The sequence below is a fragment of the Chrysoperla carnea genome, chromosome 1 (assembly GCF_905475395.1).
Source record: "Chrysoperla carnea chromosome 1, inChrCarn1.1, whole genome shotgun sequence".
Taxonomy (NCBI): domain Eukaryota; kingdom Metazoa; phylum Arthropoda; class Insecta; order Neuroptera; family Chrysopidae; genus Chrysoperla; species Chrysoperla carnea.
In genome coordinates, this window is record NC_058337.1 from 20783728 (window position 1) to 20797245 (window position 13518).

Genomic DNA, 13518 nt, shown 5'->3' on the forward strand with positions numbered 1-13518 from the left:
AATAGATTAGGCAGAATTCATTACTTTTTTTCTCCTTGCTTAATGCCCTAATATTACGTCAGAGTCCTTAATCCAAAAATGGCCACCATGAAAATTATTGAAAAAGAAGCATATTTCCTTCACCTTAAATTTAGCCGTGGCCTTCCATGCTATCCAAATTACCACTAAAGTTAATAACCGTGAAATGATAGAAAAACAGGTTAACTAAGAAAACTTTATATTCCAATTTGAATAAAAACATTTTTTTTTTTTTTAAATCGAATGGTTACGGGACATTGAAACAATACTTTCTTCTTGTCTCATTTTATTATATTATCATTAATATTTCGTCAGGATAGCAACAACTTGCATGCAGGTTATTTTACAACAAAGGACTCTACAGATGAAATACAGTGAATGGAATCTATTCACTTTTCAAGAGCAACTAAGTTTAATGTGTACCTCTCTCTTACCAGTGATGGAATTAAGTTGAAATGCAGAATACAAAATGCTGGCGGTGGTATATTAAAATTAGACATCCTGCATATACAATATATCGCAGAACATACCTATTCACCTTTCAATGGGAAATATGTAGAGCAAGCTAGACAGCTATATAAATGTGTGCCAAACAAAAGTTGTTGGACTTTTAATAAGTATAATAACTCCAAAAGATCTTGAATTTGAATTCGTCCTTCAGCATCTTCAAAAATTTACTCTAGTACTTAACTGTTAAGAGCTAGATGAAAACTTTAAATTCAAAAGCTGTTCCTTATGGAATAATTTAAATTTTTGATTGAAACTGAAACTTTTTTTATTTGAATAGATACGGCAGTCTTCGAATCCGAAATTATCTCGCTTTATAATCAATTTCTAGTGAGACTATTTCACTGAGGTGGAATACATTAAGCATGCCAATTTCTTTATTAGTTAAAGCATTTCTTTAGCCTAAAGAAAAAACTAGAAAAATTCATTTTAAACAATTATTTTATCGAGTTTCTTAAAACGAGATAATTTAGAAAGATCAAAATATATTAGTATCAGGTTTGTAAAAATCCAGAAAAAATCATAATAATAAAAAAAACACAAAAATAGAAATAATTTCAAGTCTAGGGCTAAATGTTTAAAACAAAAATATTAATTTTTTACTAAATAAAACGAATTGGTTATAAACAATACAGTTCCCATTTAAAAAAATGATATTGGGTTTCATTCCTTCACTTATTAAAAAACTGATTTGCGGAATATAATTCCTTTCGAATGAATCAAGCTTTCTAAAAAACACTTTTTTCAAAAATATAGCTCTGAGTAAAAAATTCCTGGGTCCTTTACAATGGAACATTCTGTATAATACATAGAATATTATATACATAGATAACGCGAGGAATATATTAGTCTGTAAGTGGATGCGATATGATGAATGAGAGATAAGACTGTCAGTTAGTTCCTATGTGTCCTTGTCATAGTTATATGTCATAATCATATGATACATGGAGATTTTGTGTCTACTACAATTATTTTTGTTTTGTACGAAGACGTTATATACAGTTTTATATTAGTTTTTCTGAAAAATGAAAAAGTGTTTAATATGCAGATTTCAATATTCTCCAATATGTTGCCGCAGTTTTCACAAGTAAGTAATAAAATACTACCTGTCGACACATTTGAAACAATTTTATTTATAAACAATACTTCACAAACTTCGTGTAATATTCGTATTTACTTAATAGCAATAATATAAACAATATGTAGTCAGTGTGTTTGTTATGTAAGTAAAATTTCTTTTGACGTTTCTACTTTTTGAATAACTTTTAATGTATTCAATTATATTCCATATATCGTTTTTGAACTACCTATTTATTTAATAGCAATAATGTAAACAAAATCTAGCCAATGATTATAGATTAGACAAAGACACATAATAAGAACATAGGAACTATCTGGCAGACTTATCTCTCATTCATCATATCAAAATTTTGGGTTGTATGTATAATATTCTATGGTATAATATAAATAAACTAAACATCCTGTCCGATCGTGAGTGATCACAATTTATCATATTTTATTTTAGAACCAACAAATATCAAACATATAACAGGTCTATTATAAATACAATGTCGTGCAAAATAACTTGTCATACTTTGTATCTCAAAAGCGTGGAAAGGACGAATTTGACAGAAGATAGTATAGAAGAGATGTTTGTAATAATTCTGCAATCTATCTTGACTTACAGGGCAGTATTGTACATCAGAATATGATGCCATGGATAAATACACAACTTTTAGTGCGTGGCTCAGCTATCTTTAGCCAAATAACTTCTTGCAAGTAGAGTACCCGAAAATATTATGCGCCACCAGATTAAAATTGAAAGTAATTAGATAATAATGCCCGTTTGTCATTCCTTTGAATTTAATATCTCGTTAGGTTATAAATATTTTCGCAAATTGGACATTCTCTTTTTGTCCTTCCTAAAGTTAAATCTAAAGATCGGAAAAGAGGTTGCAAGATGCGCATCATATAAAAGTTCAATCAAAAATTAATTTTTTGAATTCAAAGTGTCTGTATCTCTTGTGTCTTATCTACTAAGCTCATTTTTTCAGTTATCTGACCGTCATTCTGTAAACAATGTAATATTTAAGATGCCTTGAAAAGTTAAGTAAAACGAGTTGCTGTGTTTTTTTCATCAAATCCACATTTGTCAAAAAAGTTCAATTTAATTGAAGCATAAATTTTGGTTCTGTTTTATTTATAAAACATTAGAATCAACTTTTAAGCGAAACATTAAATTTCAGTGATACATGATTATATTAACAGACTAGCTGTTACCCGCCCGCTTTGCTGGGCAACATCCCCACTTGCACCCCTCCCTCCACATTTCCTTGCGTTGGATAACAGTTTTGTAATGTACACGTCATGCTCTTTTATTTGATACCCCACTTAGGTATATTTGTAAATATTCGATATTTCCTTCCCACTTTCTCGCTACACCTTTCTACCCTCCGAAGGTTAAAAAAATTTCTAAATTTAAAACATTCTGACCAAGTTTTGAACTATTAAAAGCCATAATTGAAAAATATGAATTTTTTATTCATGAACACCCCCGCAACCCCCCTTGTGGGTGGAATTGCGTAAAATCCGTTCTTAGCTGACCTCTACTTGGCAAAAGGAATATTCCTCCCAAATTTCAAGTCTCTAGGTCTTATAGTTCCAGAGATATCGTGATGAGTGACTATCTATCTATCTATCTATCTATATCTATAGAAAGTCTCCTATATATTTATAGATTAAAATTTTTTTTTTAAACTGATCACAACTTTTTATTAAATGGCACATAGCACAAGTTATTATATGATAACGAATAAGTCGACCAAAATTATTGGCCGAGGATGCGCAAAAACGCATTACAAAGAGATGAGAATAAGCATTCGAGTACCGTTGTCCGATAAAAAATGACTTGTTTTTATAAAATATTCATTATGAACCGATTTATTCAGAAAATATACTTCTAGAAATCAGGAAAATGAAAATATTTACAGCGAAACAAGACCTGATATCACTTGGTCGAGCTAAGCATTAAAAGTTCCAAAAAGGCTATCAAAAAATTTAGAAAAAATCAAAATTGTATTTTTTTTAACATTCTAAATTTTTGTCAAAACATTTTAAAAATCAAAAGATGACGCTTTGAGATCACAGAACTGTTAAAAATTAGAAAAAAATAATTATTTGGCATACTAATTTTACAACTATTACTAATTTCCAATTTCGGTTATTGTTTATACAATTTTGTAAATAAAAAATAACTGTTTTAGCGACGGTTATGGTTAGTATTTGTGATACTATGGCACTGAAAGATATTTGAAAATAATCTTTGGGTGCAAAAAAGGGAAAATATTTTTAACTTGCCTGTATCGGAAAACGAATTTGTATTTCTATGTACCTAAATATATAATTTCTAATAAAAAAATGTTTAAATTTATAAGTTCATTTACTTACCTTCTGGTATACATGTGGGCATGTCATTAATATGGTAATTTTTTATAGCTTTTTTTATATATTTTTTTATGGAAAAATTGTTATTGTTATTAACCATATAATTAAAATTAATTTATGATTATAGTATTAACAATAAAAAACATATGGAGCATGAGAATGCGAATTTAATCTTAGTTACAATATTCAACAAAATAATGTAAAGCCTTTCCGTAAAAATAGTGTTAAAAAACAAGTGAAAACAAACAATTGACTAAGTTAATTGTTGAAATACCATGCATAGACAGTTTTAATTACTCTGTCACATTACGCATACATACATGTCACACATTTGCACCTTATTTACACCTAATTTGCGCCCTCACATGTAAACAGTGTAGTTTACGAAAAATGATTCAAGCAAAAGTTGGTTATTTTTGTATAAGGAATATTTTTTAGATTTAAACTTTTGTTCTATCTCTCAACAGTTTACAAGGTAGGTCCTACAGACTCAAGACCCAATTGACCTATGTTGCTCATTTACGAACTTGACCTCACATTTTACGTCTTGAATACGCTGTAAAAATTACAGCTTGATACCTTTTTTGGTTTTTGAGTTATCGTGTTGACAGACAGATGGACAGACAACCGGAAATGGACTAATTAGGTGATTTTATGAACATCTATACCAAAATTTTGTCGTAGTATCAATATTCTTAAGCGTTACAAACTTGGGACTAAACTTAGTATACCTTGCATATTACAAATATGCATGGTATAAAAACTAACTTATTATTTAAATAAACAAGTGGAGTATCAAATAAAAGAGCATGAAGAGCGTTACAAAACTGTAACCCCTATGCAAGGGGATATGAGGGGAGGAATGAAAGTGGGGTTGTTACCCAGCAAAGCGGGCATTATTTTCATACTGGAGATCTTCATGTTTATAAATGTATTGGATTTTTCGTTTAAAGCGTATAAAATTACCAAAGTGTGCACTACTACCCCACCTTTTCCTCAAAATCCTTTGTTGCAATTAAGTTTTAGCATATAACCACTTTCGATAAAGAGGACGTCGAATTATCAAACATTCTCTATTTTCAGGAAACAGTCTGTTAGCTTCTTAGTATATTTATTATGGTATCATTAAAATTCATATATAGATTAGAGCAGTATCAATTACCAACGTAAGGTAAGTATACTTTGTGTACACATTATACAACGCAACGTTATGTTATTTTTAGATAACATTTAACGTATCCAACAATAATAACAGAATAACCAAAATAAACCTGTCTACCTATAGAAGACATATAATATCAGATAATGCTTATTGAATAAGCATTATGATATCCTTATATTAATAAATATTTATTAATATGAGGGTTTATTAAACATACTGATATAAATGTTTAAATGAAGATATATTAGTTCTAAGTATTTGTGGTAGTATTACTAGAATTCATGATTCTATTTGTGTATAACCTAGATTTTCCTAACGTCATTCATTAACCTAAAAAATAGGTTCTTTTTAAAATTTCTCCCCACCTCTTATCAAACCCATTCCTTCTTCAGCTGAAATTTATAAACGTTATGATGAAATATACTCTTTTTTTGGAAATTAGTATAATCGAAACTTGAAAATGGAATGACTAAGCCTATCCATAAACATTGAAAGGACCCCTGAACCCCTGACCACTTCGTATGGGAAATGGCTTTTGGTCAGATACAACCTGAATTTGGTAAAATATTCCTCTTGTGATTCTGAACAAGTGTCTCAATATAAAAACTTCCATTTTCATTTTCTTTCAAGTGGTGCTACATCATATGCAATCTCATAATTTACACCTGAACGATGACATTTTCTGCCAATGTATCAAATAAAGTTACCCAACATTCCTAGAGTGTATCTCTGAATTTTTTCAATTTTTTCGAAAAATGCAATTTTTTGGAATAATTATTCACAAAGTTGAAATTGTGTCGTATGTGTCTGGTTGTACATAGTCTTCACATTAGATAGTCGTCACATTTGAATATAATAGTATTTTGTTTAGATAATGTAAGTATATCCATAGAAATAAAACTATCTATTTTTACTCAATGTAAAAGTTAAGGCCTATTAATTATTCGATCGCAATTAAAACCAGAACAGCGCAGTAATGATGCTAGAATCGAATGCCCATTTTATTAGTCTGTTTTGCAGAAGAAAATTCATTCCTATCATTGTTTCAGGCGTAAATTATACGATTGCATTATATGATATAGGAACTCTTGAAATTAAATGAAAATCGGAAACTTTGAAATGGAATATATCGAAAACGGCACTTTGGCGAGATTTATGCTTTTCAAACATTTAATCAGAATCACAAGAAGAATATTTTCCCAAATTCTGGAGAAATTAGCCGCAAGCCATTTCTTATATACAGTGGTCAGAGAACAATCATAAATAATATTGAAATTCGTTAAAAAACTTGTTTTTAAAAATACGTGAAATTAGAATTTTGAAGAAATAAAACTTCTAATTTACTTTGCTTAGTCCACTATATTTTGTAATATTTCAGTAATTTAAAATATATAGACATGTTTCATCTAACATAGACATTTTCAAATCTGCAAAGTCTATTTCATTGTTTTTGGTTTAATTACCAAAATTATCGTGACGTATTTTTAAAGAATGTGTTACAATATTAAACAAGTTAGATTTTTTACTTAAAAACAATAGAAATTTATGAGGTTAAAACAAAATTTTAGGATAGATACAAATTTTAAGATAATTAGATAACAAGAGATATAATTTTTAGAGTAGACAAAATTTTAAGATAAAAGTTTCTGTTAATAGATAATAAATAGGTAAAATATTAACAAGATATAAAAAAATATAACAGATAAGATTAACAAAACTGTAAACTGCGAAACTGTAATTTTTGCTTAAAGTGTTACATTTTTTATAACATTTCAACTTTCAACAAACAAGATATCAATCAAAACAAACGCACTATCACAATACAAAATATGTCTCAGTCATGATGAATCAACCAATAAATCAACTTTTACTAATTCATTGTAAGCATAGTTAGCTCTTCGTTAACTCTTCCAGGAAAAGCGTGTTTATTTATTTTGAATCAACTGTTACTGATTTTTTTAGTAAGAGTCTAGAGTACTCTGCCTACAAAGAGTCAACTCTTACTGACAATTAACTTTTACTGTAACATATATTATTAATTTTATGATATCTTATGTAATTAATTTTATAATAGTGTTAACCAATATTTATTCTATAAATTTCAATATTGTTTTTATCAATAAAATGCCTAGATATGTATTTTTCTCTGGATTTTCTTATGGATTTCTAGTAAGAGAGGTAGTTTTCGCTCACTTAAAATAAAAAACGCACACCTGACGCATATTAATTTTGATTTTGAGGTTAAAAGAAACTCAATCAGCAAGTTTCATAAAAATCAATCTTACCCCACAATATTGCGAGGTAACACCCGTATTTGCAACCACAGTGACTGTTTTATTAGAAAATTGTATCTTATATAATCTATATAGGCTATGTACAATTTTTTTAAGAAGTTATACACTTTTTATACCCTGTATATATGTAATATATATTAAGGTACATTCAGTTTAGTCCCAAGTAACGCCCAAAAATATTGATGCTTCGAAAAAATTTTGGTATAGGTGTCCATATAATCACCTAATTAGTCCATTTCCGGTTGTCCGCCCGTCTGTCCATCTGATTGTGGACACGATAATTCGAAAACGAAATGAGATATCAAGCTGAAATTATTCTAGCGTGTTCAGTAAAAAGTGAGGCTAAGCTCGTAAATGAACAACATAGGTTAATGGAGTCTTGGGTCCGTAGGACCCATCTCGTAAACTGTTAGAGATAGAACGGAAGTTTAAATATAAAAAAAATTCCTTATAATAAAATACACAACTTTTGTTTCAAACAATTCTTTGTAAACGTCACTGTTTATCCAAAAGGGCGCAAGGACAAAACTTTGGTGTCCTGAAAGTTGCAAGTATCTTCAACTAGCGGTCTTGTGAAACAAATTCTAGAAAATACTTTCGAAAATAAAAAATGGCGAGCATAATTGCGTTGGTTTTATACACTCTTCAAATTTATAAAAAAAAAATACTGCAAGCACTGATACTCAACACTTTCTATACAGGGTATTTCGACAATTAACTCAGTCAATTGTTTGTTTTCACTTGGTTTTTTAATATTTACAACACGTACCTTTAAAAATTAACTTAATTTCAATAAATTCATGACGAAGAAAAAACCAATATTGGAACAACATTGACTGATTTGAATGTTTTACATTCGTTGAATTGTTTTTCAAAACTACAACATTAACAAAAATTACTTGTAATACGGATTTGCGTATAGTGAGCATTCGTTTTATATTTATACCTATAATCAGGAATATTTTATGTTTATTTGAAAAATTATTAGTTATTCGTTTCTTTTAAAATCAAAATAAATTAATACTTAACAAATAGACCAAGAGCCAGTGACCAATTTAAGGTTGTCATTTCAAAAGTCACGAAACTTTTCATAAAAAAACCTCAATACCTATAGATACTGAAAAGCCACTTCTGGCAGCTCAGTGTGGCCGGGTTGAAATACTCTAATTTTTTCAAGAGGGTAAAACATAAGGCTCATTTTTGTTAAAGTATAAGTCATAAAATTTTAGGAAATTACTTTCGACAATATTTTTACTTCATACAATTTTTGCCAGAACATTTACATCCCTCCTAATTGTTGCCAGAACGCTATAAATATTTACTAAAAAAAAATCCAATGTTGTCATTTCATCAGTCTTGAAATTTTAACAGAATAAAGAAAATATATTAATAATTCATAATATTTATAAGAAATAATAATGGGGGTTTAACCTCCGTTTTTGCGACGCATGTCTAATCACAGAGGCCACCAACATCATTATTTGTTAATCTTTATTTATTAAATTACAAACATATTCACAATTACATTTTTGATGGAGTCGGTTACTTCGTTCTTATCCAAGCGATGACAATGTGATCAATTCTGCACTCCCATTAATTATAAATTGTTCACACTGCCGCTGCCTGGATTCGAACCCGCAACCTACGTCTAAATAGTCAAACGTTCTAAAACTAGCGCCTTAGACCGCTCGGCCATTTAGGCTTGATAATATTTAATGCCAGAACGAAATTCCATCACCAACAGTCTGCCAGAGCGAAAAACGTATCCGTGCGAGTGAGAACAATGTATATGGAAACCTATGAGCTAGAGTGAGATCGCATATTTATTCATTGTTGTATACGATTCAACATTTCAGTAGTTTACATTGTTTTTCAGTATGTTTATAAAATTTTTAGAGTGCAGTTCAGTTTTACTCGTGCATTGTTTTTTGCTATCAGAATAAATATTTTGTGCAATTATGTTGGCGATATGACATTTGAGGTACCTACCTGTTGGTAGGTATTCCACATATTAATAAAAAGGTAAAAAAATTATTCTTTATTACTAAATAATAAAAAATTAAATTAATCATTTTCAAATACATTACATGCGTATAAATATTATTACATTTACAGCCTACCAACACAACGAATAGTTTGTTTTCAATTTAAGATATAAATACTCTTGATATGTTGCGTAAGAGAATTTATAAAATTCATTGTTGTGGAAAATAATTTAACGTTTCAATGATTTCTATTCATTCTTAAAAACATTTTCAATCACATAAAAAGGATGAATGGTGAAGAGAAATTGGTAAGATTTTTTATTTTCACGAATTTTTCCATCATTAGTAAGTATTTTTCTTTTTTATATACATTTTATTCTTACGCTTCTTCAAAAAAAATAGAATTTATTTCTTTGTGTTATGTTTAAACAATACCGTACATTACTTTTGATTATTTTATATACGTTATTATACTTTTAGTCTTGTATATACATTTAGTGCGTTAAAGTGGCAATAATGTTGTATTGTATGATGATAATGTATTAAATATACACTGCTGATCAATAAAAGGGAAACAGTCTATGTGTTGTATATCTACAGAAAAAATTAGTTTAATATATCAGTAATAACGATTGAATAGGCGCAAGATAATTGAAGCAAATAAACTAGTTTCGCATTTAATTAGTTCTACATTACAAGCAGTGGCGAAGCTCGCCTTGGAGACGTCCTATTCCAAAATTAGTTTGGGCCCAAATGAATGGTAGAGATTTCTCACAAAAGAAACACAAATGCTTGCATTTAATTAATATAAATATTTTTTATTGGAAGTTATCACTTCCTCCTAGAAATTGAGCTAGCCAAACAAATTTAATATTACACACGTTAGGGGCCTCTGTAGTCCAGAGGCCTCGTATCATTGATACGACGGTACGCTCCTGATTGCAAGAGTAATCATTAATGTGTAATTGTGGAAATGCAAGACTACAAACAACAAATATACTCCTTATTTCCATACATTTTAGAAGTATTCTGGTTTTTGAATTAAATGTTATCACAATTCCAAAAAAAAAAAAAAAATTAATAGTTAATTTTTCAAATGTAACTATAAACGGGGGCATACGCTAACCTGGGTATCTCCCCTCAAAAGTTCGGTTTAATTCTATACAAGTTAGATAAATATGGGTTTGCGTTCGGAGAGACTTAAATTTGACATAAAAAAATTTTATGCTATAGTTTGAGACATGTCATGCGTCGAGTATAAACTGGCTTATACAATGGCTAAAATCAAATTTTCAGTATTTTATATCTTTTTTAAAAATACGCCAGACCTAAACAGTCCTATAAACTAACAGCTCTATATCCCAAGCGATAAAAGAGATTTATTGATTAAAGTTTGAAATCTAGCTCATATAGCTTCAAACAACTATGAGCATTGGATTATTAAGAAACAAACCAACCAAAATTTCTGTAGGAAACTAAAGTTTTTCGCACTGATCCCTAGAATTTTATCATAAAAATCGCCACCGCTTTTCAAGATAAGAGAGTGATTAAAAACCACAAATTCTAAATCTACCCTTATTAAATAAATATGAATGAGCCACAGGTCACCGCATCTATTTATGGAACTAAAATGCCAATCATTTATGCAAATTTTTAACATTTACTCTTTCCAATTATTCATGTTTAACACCAGTAGCTTCAACTCGAGAATGGTGAAATTTATATAAAAATAAAAATATAATTTTGGAATTGAAGTGGAAAAAGATAATTAAACAATTTGTTGATTGAATTGATATTTTCTTTTAATAGAAAATTATAAAACAAATAATATACAGTTAATATATTACTTATTCTCTCATTCTTTAAAATAATGCCCACACGGAACATTTTTGACAGCGTTGTTTCGATTATAAATATTTTCTTTATCAAATCCTTTTTCTCAATTAACCACTTGAGAGAGTTTTATGGGCAAACTTTAAATTTTTCAATTAACAAAAATACTTTAATTGAAGAAATTGATTGACGGAATCGATAATTAAAATCAGTCAAGTGATACATCAATACATTAGAAAAAGTTACTTGTTTTAAAATCCAACATGATAACCTGTTTTCATTACAAACATTACTCATGTACAGTTTGTTTGTGATAAGGTGTGCTTTCCAGTATATGGAAGTTATTTTAATAGACCCCAAATTTGAAATGTAAATTTCCAACACATTTACGTTTTATGTTCAGGACAATATGTATATACAGTTTTTTAGGATTGTTTAGAAATATAGATCAGGTACCTTGTATTCAATAAGTACCTGAACCCCGATCTCAAAAATTTAGAGACAAATGATCAAGGTGAAGAATGTTGTTTGATAAAATTTAATCGTTTTCTTTAAGAAAATCTTTCAAAATCATCTCTTGTCAAAACTAATCAGAGATATAGAGTCAATTAATGAGTATTTAATACGCCTTCTTTATACATTTCAGGTCGATTCTCTGTACGGCTTACGAGAAAATATTTATAAAAAACAGCCCTTGTTACATGGTGGTATATGGAGAAGTCATAATAAATGTTGATTTTTTAGTCAATAAGTGCTTTCGAGAATTTTTTTTTACCATTTACTTAAAAAACTTTTATCAATATTCTTCAAGTTTTAAGCTTTAAAATCCTACCAAAATTAAGAACTGTAAATAATTTTTTGATGATTATCGTACTTTTTACCTATATAGGGTGGACCATTTTTATTCTATATACCTAAATATGGTGGGGGTGGGGGCAGTCGTGGAGTTTCATGGGAGACATCATTCTGGCATCACAACACCTTCGGATTTGAATAAACCTTTAAATTTGAAAGTTGTTCCTCATAAAAACAAACTTACAATTTTTGTTTAAAACATTTTTATGACTTAAAAATATGTCATTACTGTTTTTAATCGAAAGAAAATACGCTTAAAGTTTATATATAATCATAGGTCAAAGTCATTGACACAGGCGAATGTCCTCTATTGTCCTTGACAAAATTTGGCTAAAGCATTTTCCCGCAGTAAGCGTGTTTTCTTTCGAGTAAATGCAATAATGACATATTTTTGAGTCCCTTTTCCACCGAAAGCTAACGTTTTTAGAAAAAAATTTTTGAACAAAAATTATTAGTTTTTTTTTAATGAGGATCAACATTCTAATTTAAAGTGTTTTTCTACCTCTTACCGTTTAGGATCTACATTGGCTATGAAAAAAACCCGAAGAAGTAGGTTCAATCTGATGTCAGAAAAAGATGCCCCCCACCCAACTCTGCAACTTTTGTGTGTTATTTTTTTATTAGATAATTAGAAAATCAGATATTTAGGTGTATATATTAAAAGGGCCTACCCTGTATACTTTGTATATGGTAAAATAAAAAATTCCAAATACTATATTCACCAAGAATAAGCTTATGTGATAATTATTGATGTTTTTACAATAATAGATTGAGAGCATATCAGCCTGTAACTGCCTTTAGTTGTTATACCATTGATTATTAGGTACTTCACTTACTCTAGTGCATTTTATGTTTCATTATTTTAAATGCCATTTCTTCTGGAAATATTGTACAACAAAATAACAGGAACCTTCTCAAGATCGTTTGTCTAAAACATTTACTTTCACATTGAGAATACTATTCATAAACATTCAGTAGAATAAACAATACGTTTACAATTTTTATGCATATAATCGTTGGCGCGTCTGTTTGTAATTGGAGCAACTTGTCTCCTTTTATTTGAACAGGTAAGAGAGCTCAGATGCAAACGGTGGAAGCCTGATCAATGGAAGAAGCCACCTTGATCACACCTCGTTACTTACTCTCCTTGATCCTTCCTTTATTTAGGGTTGTATACATTACGAGTGTAGATACCAGCATGTTTAACGTTGTAAAAACCAAAAAGAATTTGTTGATAGCTCTTACGAACAGAGAATGGTTGAAATCCTTCTTGATTCCTTATTCCTCTTTCTGATCTCAGCAAAAGAGTAAAAGTATAGGCATCTATATAAAGTTCGATTTGTTGTTCAAGGCGGACAAGGGCGTCTCATGGGGCTGACAGACTGGCAAACAGACACACGAAGCAGTCAAGTTTACAACA